At 34.5% G+C, this 8500-nt stretch overlaps 1 pseudogene; it reads left to right on the forward strand.

The window, feature by feature from the left end:
- The first annotated feature begins 2244 nt into the window (after positions 1-2244).
- LOC111758738 (synaptonemal complex protein 2-like pseudogene) lies at positions 2245-3256 on the forward strand (annotated as a pseudogene).
- Positions 3257-8500: the final 5244 nt, after the last annotated feature.

Consider the following 8500-nt stretch of genomic DNA (forward strand, 5'->3'; position numbering starts at 1 on the left):
GAGGTTCACTTCAATACCTTCCCTTGCTGGCCTCTGACTTCTAGATTTTCACAATACTTTTCTTCTTTTATCTCATTCATGTGATATTATTTTTCTCAAGTCTTACTGAATAACAGGCAGGAACCACAAATAATAGTAAAATTTGCCCTTATCTACTTTGTATGAATACCATATTTTTCTTGAAGGTGCTTGGAAAAAATAAGTGGCATCATTTCTAATATGTTTTTATTTAATATTCAGTAAAGAAGAATAAGTCATTCTGATTCTAAGTAGAAAGCCCCCACCTATTTAGAGGATCAGGCTAAACTCTTTGCCCTCTACTCCCAGCACAAATGCTTCTATTCTCTAAAGAACAATTACTAAGGAGGAAAGCCACTGAAAATCATAAGTAAAGGCTGCAAAATTTGCAGGACTCAAGACGGTATTGAGATTTGATTATTCCTTTAGGGAGAGGTGGGCTGTTATAGGAAACTGACAAAATAAAACCTCAGAGAAGGAGTCAAAGGGAGGAAGCACAAAGAGGAAGAGAAAGAGAAAGAACATGAATTCAGAATAAAGAACTTGCATGGATAAAACACCATGGGGGTGATTTTGTAGGATTTCCTTCAAGAAGCTAGGCTAGGCAGTTCACCCTCTATGCAGTAGGAAGAATTAAAGCGGTTAGACCAGGGCACATCCAATCTATAGTGCTAGCCCTGTGCAGTTTCACTACAGCTTTGATTCCTTTAATAAGAATTGCTTAAATATTCCCTGATATATACTGTATAACTTCTTTTGAAAAGTCAGATGCAATGGCATGCAGAACATGAGGAAAAGGCGTACCACCTTTCCTATTCATTTTAGGTCAGCAGCATCATTGCAGTCTATTGGAACGGAAGAAGCATATACCAATTAATGATAAATCAGCTGGGGGAAAAGCTAAAGTGATACATGTGCCCCTTCCCTAGAGGTTAGATAGGGGCACCATATGGGAGAAAAATACCCTTCAAACAAATCTATCACAACAGCCATATAAAAATGTAATATATGACCCCAAAAAAATTGTTTACAAGTAAATAAGGAAAAGTGAATTCTCCAGCCAGTGATCCTAGAAATACTGACTAAGCATTGTAAAAATGTAAAAAAAAAAAAAAAAAAAAAAAAAAGGTTTCTAGCACACACTATACACCAAAATAAATTCTAGATGCTTAAAGATTTAAATATACAAAAGCTACCATAAAAATGCAAGAAGATTAACTTCAGCATAATAGAAACAGAGAATATGAAGATGCTCTTTTTTTACCTGAAGAAGCCTAATTATTGTCGGCAACAAAGATGTTATGAAAATAGAAACACATTTTGGTGTTTTTTTTGTTTTTTTTTTTATTTTTTATTTTTTTTTATTTTTTATTGACTTTGTAATAATATTACATTAAAAAAATATATATATATGAGGTCCCATTCAACCCCACCACCCCCACCCCACCTCTCCCCACTGCCAGCAACACTCATTCCCATCATCATGACACATCCATTGGATTTGGTAAGTACATCTTTGGGCATCTCTGCACCTCATGGTCAATGGTCCACATCATGGCCCATACTCTCCCCCATTCCATCCAGTGGGCCCTGTGAGGATTTACAATGTCCGGTGATTGCCCCTGAAGCACCATCCAGGGCAGCTCCATGTCCCAAAGACGCCTCCACCTCTCATCTCTTCCTGCCTTTCCCCATACCCATCAGCCACCATGTCCACTTTTCCCAATCCAATGCCACCTTTTCTATGTGGACATTGGATTGGTTGTGTCCATTGCACCTCTATGTCATAGAAACACATTTTGATTTGCAATTCAATATATCACAAGCTTCCATTAAAGCTTTAGGAGAAGACAAACAGATTTTGCCAAATAAAAATCTCCTCAGAACTTCTTGGTGAGTTTGAGAAAGAAGATTCCAAGATTCCCAGTAGCCACAGAAAAGAGACAGACCAGAGAGAAGAATCCACTGACCGGGCAGAGTTAATGAGCATTGAAGGTGACCGTTGCCTAATAACTCCCCACTTATGTGACAGTCTGAGCCAGCCCAAGCAAATTCAGCCGATATTTCACTCCCAAATTTGAAACCAGAAGATACACGAGTTACTTCAAAACTTTATTCGTCTTCAGATTTACAAGAACCATCAGTTAAAATTCAGGTTCCTAAATTAAATGACAAATACAGGCAAATTCTGCTTTCAAGGGTTACAAGAAGAAAGACACAAGCATTATGCTTAATAACAGGAAGCATCTTTTCTATGAGAACAATCAAGATCCAAGTAATAGTACCAGTGAAAAATCTAAGACCACTACGCAAAAAATGAAATCTCTAAAACCATATTCCAATTATAAAAAGACAAGATTCAGAAGTAACCTAAGAGTTTTGCCTTTTTTCCCTCTCAGTAGTGGCAATGATCACGAGAAAGAACCAAGTTAAACTTCTAACACCATCACAAAAAGATACCTCCAGGCAAAATAACACCACACCTCAAAAAACTTCTGGACCAAAATTCCAGAGTATTTCTACCTTTTTAACTCCTGAAGATTCTACCCAGACAAAATAACTTCAAAGTCCTCCTCCACTGAGAAATCACTCTTCGCGGAGCAGGCAGAAGTTGAAGAAAATGCATCTAACCTAATGAACCAAGAGATGAAAAGCACTAGCTTCAAGCATAAGCTGCAAAACTTTGAAGAGAGAGCAGATAGTTTTCCTAAATGGAAACAGTCAGCATCGGAAAAGGAGGATGCTCCTGGATCCCCTTCCTTGGTGACTGAAGAAGAAGACTTGGCAGGAGAGACTTCTACCCCATCGCCAGAAGTTATGCCAGAAAGCTTAAGTGTTTCTGCCCTCAACTCAATCTTTAAAAACTTCACTAAAAGACTATCCTGAAAAGAAAAAAAGAAATACCAAGTTAGCTACAGAAAGAGTCAACTTTATTCGAAGAATGCAAAGAAAGCACAAAATTGCCTAGTCAATCTTTTTAAACCAGGTATATTTGCACAGAATGAATAAACTAGAACAGTTTCACAATTTTGTTCTTCAAGAGCTGAGCAATATTGAGAAGAATATTCAGGCTCTGAAACACCTTGAAAAGGATATTCTAGAATTTTAGAGGAAACATTCTGCTGATTTGAAATCATTCTGTGATTTCCATTTGCTGAGGCTAGTGGTGTTGACAGAGACAATGCCAAAGCCCAGTGTAATTAGTGAATCCGAGTGTGAACCATCTGAAGAAGCTTAAGAACCTTAAGATAGAGCTACTATAGACTCAGCCACGGAAGGCGGTGCTTTATAGTCCACTGCTCACACATTTTGTTCCATTGCAAATGTAATCCCTGAGAATTGTTTCACTGGAATAGAGTAGAATATGTTAGTAGTTTGCAATTGTGTTATTGCTCATTTATTTAGAAGTTAACCTTTTGTATTAAAATTTGGTCAGCAAACAGGTAATTCAGAATTATCAACTTTGAGTGATATTGCTTTTTAAAAAATCTTAAAGGTAAAATTATTTTTATTTGAAAGGTGTCTTTAAATTTCTTGGGGAGGGGAACTTAAGAGCATCTGTATACTTAAGATTCAGTGTATATCTCTGGGGGAGAAATTTAATTGGAAAATAATGAAAATATTTTGAAAATAAATTTATTAAGAGGTTAAAAAAAGGAAAAATCAAGAAGAAGATATTCTGGATATGTATAACATTGAGGGATGGAAATGCATTTCTAAGGATGAAACTATAAACAGATATAACAAATAAAATTTTACTATTTTAAATCTTAAAATGCTTGTAAGCAAAAAAACTATCCACATAAAATGAACAGGAATATGTTTAAATGGACAGCAGGACATATAATACATTAAAATCTATAATGAAAACAAATCATATTAGAAGAATATAGAAAAAAACATGAACAGGTAATTAAGGGAAAATTATAAATAGCCAGGAAACATTGAAAAAAAAAAATCCACTCACCAACAGTTAAACAGGAAACAACAGCAATATAAGAGTTTTTGACCTTTCATTGGGGCAAAAATATTGGTTAAGGACAAAATAAAAAAGAATTCAAATTAGATAAAACTACGTTTTATGAACCATCTATGTGGTTGATACAGTGCAAAGAGATTTGCAACATTTATTTAGCTATCACAACAACCCGGTGGAGTTTTTACAAATGAGGAAAGTGAGACTCAGAGTACTTGCTAGTTGCCCTAAAATAAAAAAGCTAGTAAGTCCTAGTGCTCATATCAGAACACATATTTATTAGTTTCCAAAATCCCTGTCCATTCTACGGTGTTATATAGTATTTGTGTACATGATAAGGTCTGACTTAGGAAGTAGCATGACAAAATCAGTAATTAATCAGTAATTAATATCTTAGTTTGCCAAGTTCTGCCAATACAAAATACCAGAAATGGGTTGGTTCTTATAGTGGGAATTTTATCAGGGGAAAAGCTTACAGTTCTGAGGCCATGAAATGTCCAAATAAAGGCACCATCAGAGATGCTTTCTCACCAAAATTAGTTACTGGTGATCCTGGCCTCCTGTTACTTGGCAATCAGGCATATGGCTGGGTTTGCTCCTCAACCTTGAACTGCTCCTCGGGCCCAGCCCCTCAGGGGCCTCTTTCTGTGCCTCTGCAACCTGCTGATTCCAGCCTGAGACCCCTCTTAGCTTCTCAGGGTTTCTCCTCCTTTCTGCAGGTTCAGGCGAACCTGGAGTCCCCTCTCTTACATGACCAGGTCAATATGCAGGGCTCCCTATTCCTGTGCATCTCGTCTGCTGTGTCTCCATTTATATATGGAGGGTGCAAGAGGGTGGAAATCCAAACCGTGTCGTGCCTTACTGATGTGGTCCAATCAAAAGGACCACATACCCACAGGAATGGATTAGTTCAAAAGCATAATCTTTTTCTTTGGGGATTTATAAAAGAACTTTAAACTGTCACAGGCAGTAGTAAATAGTAAAGATTTGTGTATAAAATTTTAAATAAATTAGTCATCAATAAAAAACATGTTGGTTCACACAAATTTAATTTCTCCTAAACTTGGAGCGTGATGATCACACTTCGTATGGTGGTGTCAATAATTATGCAGTGTGCCTGGATTCCTGAATATTTCAGTAGCAACAGTAACCCATGAGAACAACAATTCCCTTCCATTTCCACATGCAACATGTAGACAAGACATTTTTTTCTTTTTCTTTTTTTTATTGAAGTGTAATATGCATACAAGAACATACATAAACAATAAATGTATAATAAAAGTTATGAACTTACAAAACAAACATGCAAAACATCATGCAGAGCTCCCATACATCACCCCATCACAAATACCCTGCATTATTGTGACGCATTTCTAACAAATTATGAAAAAGCATTAGACAAAAACTTTCAATGACAGTTTCTGAGAAATCAGTTTGAGCCAAAAACAGCAAAGATTTAAATTGCTAACCACATGGGAGCAAAGCTCACCTTTCACATAGTGCTTTTAGCAGGAATTTTTTTGGCCCATCAAGGCCAAGAATGAGGTGAAACCTCAGCAAGCAGGAAACTACTAAAAGCAGCACTAAATGATACCCATGGATTCGGGAAGACTGTACACACAATAGCTTAAGTCCTGGAAACAGCTGGCTCCACATTACGAAAAGCACAACTGATTTCGTTTATTTGCTTTGTATTTCCTTTTCAATAGCAAAAGTAATCTCAGATTGAGACAGCAAAATAGTTCCTAGATGCTTTTGGAAATATATACCATTTTTATGTTCTGTTTTCATGACTCTATCATAAATTCAGCTATGCTTGAAATTGTAAGTATCATGTTTAGAATCAAAATTGTATTTTATTCTTTTAACAAGCTGGTATGAAATTTCAGATGCTGAGTAACATTTAAAATGAATCAACATGTTGTTCATGCATGTAAGATTTGTTTAGTAGTGTCTGCCTTTTCAAATGATTAACCTCCATCATTCTATTCTATAGGCTTTACTCCACCTTTAAAACACTAATACTGCAATTCTTGTAATTCTGAAAGTTGAAAAGAATACATATTCCAAAGAAACTCAACAAGGCAATTTTCAGGAAACAAATTATAAACAAAAAGGGAAGCAAGAGTAAAAGAGGAATATTATCATATCTAGTGTTTATATTGAAGATTTTTAATATTATTATTTTTTCATTGTATTGGACTTCTTACATCAAAGTACCATGTATGTGTTTATACTACAGATTAAAAACAAACTAATAACTTGACTTTAATTTTTGTGATACTTTCAGGGTTTTCCATCAAAATATTTCCTTAGGGCATTAGGTAAAGTTAAGCATTGCAATACAATAGATTTGGATTTCCATGGAGGAAGAAGGTAACACAGAAAGGTGGCTCCTTTTCTTACTGTTTAATGATGGTGAATGTGTGAAAAGATTTAGATTTAAATAAGGTATTCATCAGCATGAGTACCCTGTAACAATTTAAGATCTCCACAAAGCACAAAATGGTGTATCTGTATAAAAATCTAATGAGATAAGCCCTTAACATTCCATTTTTTATATATACAGAAAGCTATGTCGAATTTTGGATTTTTCTTTGCATTTATCATATTACATTATGTAAGGATCTCTTCCCACTTTTAAAATGAATCATTTAACTCCGCAAAGTAATTTTCACTAAGGATTTTTAATCCAAAAGATATAGTGTCATCATTATTTTGCCTAAAACATCAAGTACTTGTGGGACAGTGGTTTAGGCAGCCTTCCTGATTTGATATTGAAAGAAATTACTCAGTTATGTTTATCTGACTCTAAACTATATTTCCTCTTAAGTTAAAACCATTCTAAGCCTTCACTGAAAAGTTGTGGGAAACTCAAACTCAATTTCTTAACAGATTTGGGAAGTCTGATTTCACGTTAGGATGTTTCATTTCCTGACTCTTGAAAACATTGACACAGAGCAAAAAATTTTATTGGGAGATGCAAGTGCCAGTTATTTGCAGTTTATGACACTTATCATCAAAGTTGAGCAATGTGACTTATCTTAATTGAAAATCAATGAACAAATAATTTTTGAGCACTTAAACATGGGAAAAAATACATGTTAGGTAGTGGATATAATGCAAAGAAATGCCAGTCAGATACCCTGGCCTTGAGAATTTTAAATCTAATGAGAATTAGATCAAATATATCCCAACTCTGATCAAAGATATGCATATATGCAATTAACATTATATTATCAAAATACCAATAGGGATTATATGCAAATGTATATTTTCATTCAGACCTAGATGTAGAAGCCATGGTTAACTGTCAGAAAACTTAAACTGCAGAGAGATCAAACTTGAAATGAAGGGGTATAATACCAAGATTTTCCTTTCTCTAACATTTTATTATGGTTCAAAGGAGGCAAATATAATTGTCTTGTATCTGATGAAAAGCCTATTTTTTAACTACTTTGTAGTAGTTGGAGGCAAACACCAAAGAAATTGGTTCTTAAACTCAGTCTTAAAGTATTTAGAAAAATTTCTGGGGAATTTTTTTCCACTTCAAGATTTTTAACAGCATATCAAAGTGGAAAAAGTTTGTCCAGCTAATACAGGATCCTAGCATAATCAGTGTGTAAACATACTGAGAGATGGTACACACCAAGGACCCCAGGAACATTTATAGCCCTCAAGAGAAAGTGTCCTCTTCATTAACATTAAATTTTACAGAGAAGATCATTTCATCACATAGTCATTCATGACCGACAAGAAAGGAAAAGGAATCAGTATCAGTTCTCAATAGAAATTTATGTTTTTAAAAATCAAAATGAAAGAAGTGTTTAGAAATGATTTATTACATTAAAGGAATAATGACTGTTTTATATCTTTATTTTTCTTTTATTAAGAATAATGTTATTTAAATGCACAGATCTTTAATAATATCTGTTCTTTATTTAGGTTGTTCTTACTTAATAATCAGACCAAAGCATTTTGTAACAGAAATACATATTATGTGCAGTGCAGCTATAAAATGTTACAATAGTTGCACAGCACACTACAGCCAAATCCTCTAATAGAGTTATGAAATTTCCCATAAACTCATCTTATTCCTTCAGCAAAATGATTCTCAGTGTAGCTATCTAGTAATGGGCTTTACATTAGAAAAATTTAATTCCCTGGACAAAGGAATGGAGAACACTTGCTATATTATGGTAAGGACTTTTTATTTTGCAAAGAATCAGATCTCTCTAGCTCTTCAAAGAAATCTATTATTTTTCCAAGGCCACTAGAAAATATATCTCTCTAAAAATTCTACATTCATTCCACTTAAATCTAATATGTAGTTATATAATATTGTACACTTTTTTTCTGCCAATGCATTTAGCATTGCTTTTATTATCATCATCATTTATTGGAAAGTAGATTATAAGAAGGCAAATAGTGATAAGAACAAGGTAGGCAGAAAGAAAGAAGTTCTAGCATCTATTGTCAGGATTTCGTTTACATCATTTTCCCCTT

Source organism: Dasypus novemcinctus, chromosome 4, assembly GCF_030445035.2.
Source record: "Dasypus novemcinctus isolate mDasNov1 chromosome 4, mDasNov1.1.hap2, whole genome shotgun sequence".
Taxonomy (NCBI): domain Eukaryota; kingdom Metazoa; phylum Chordata; class Mammalia; order Cingulata; family Dasypodidae; genus Dasypus; species Dasypus novemcinctus.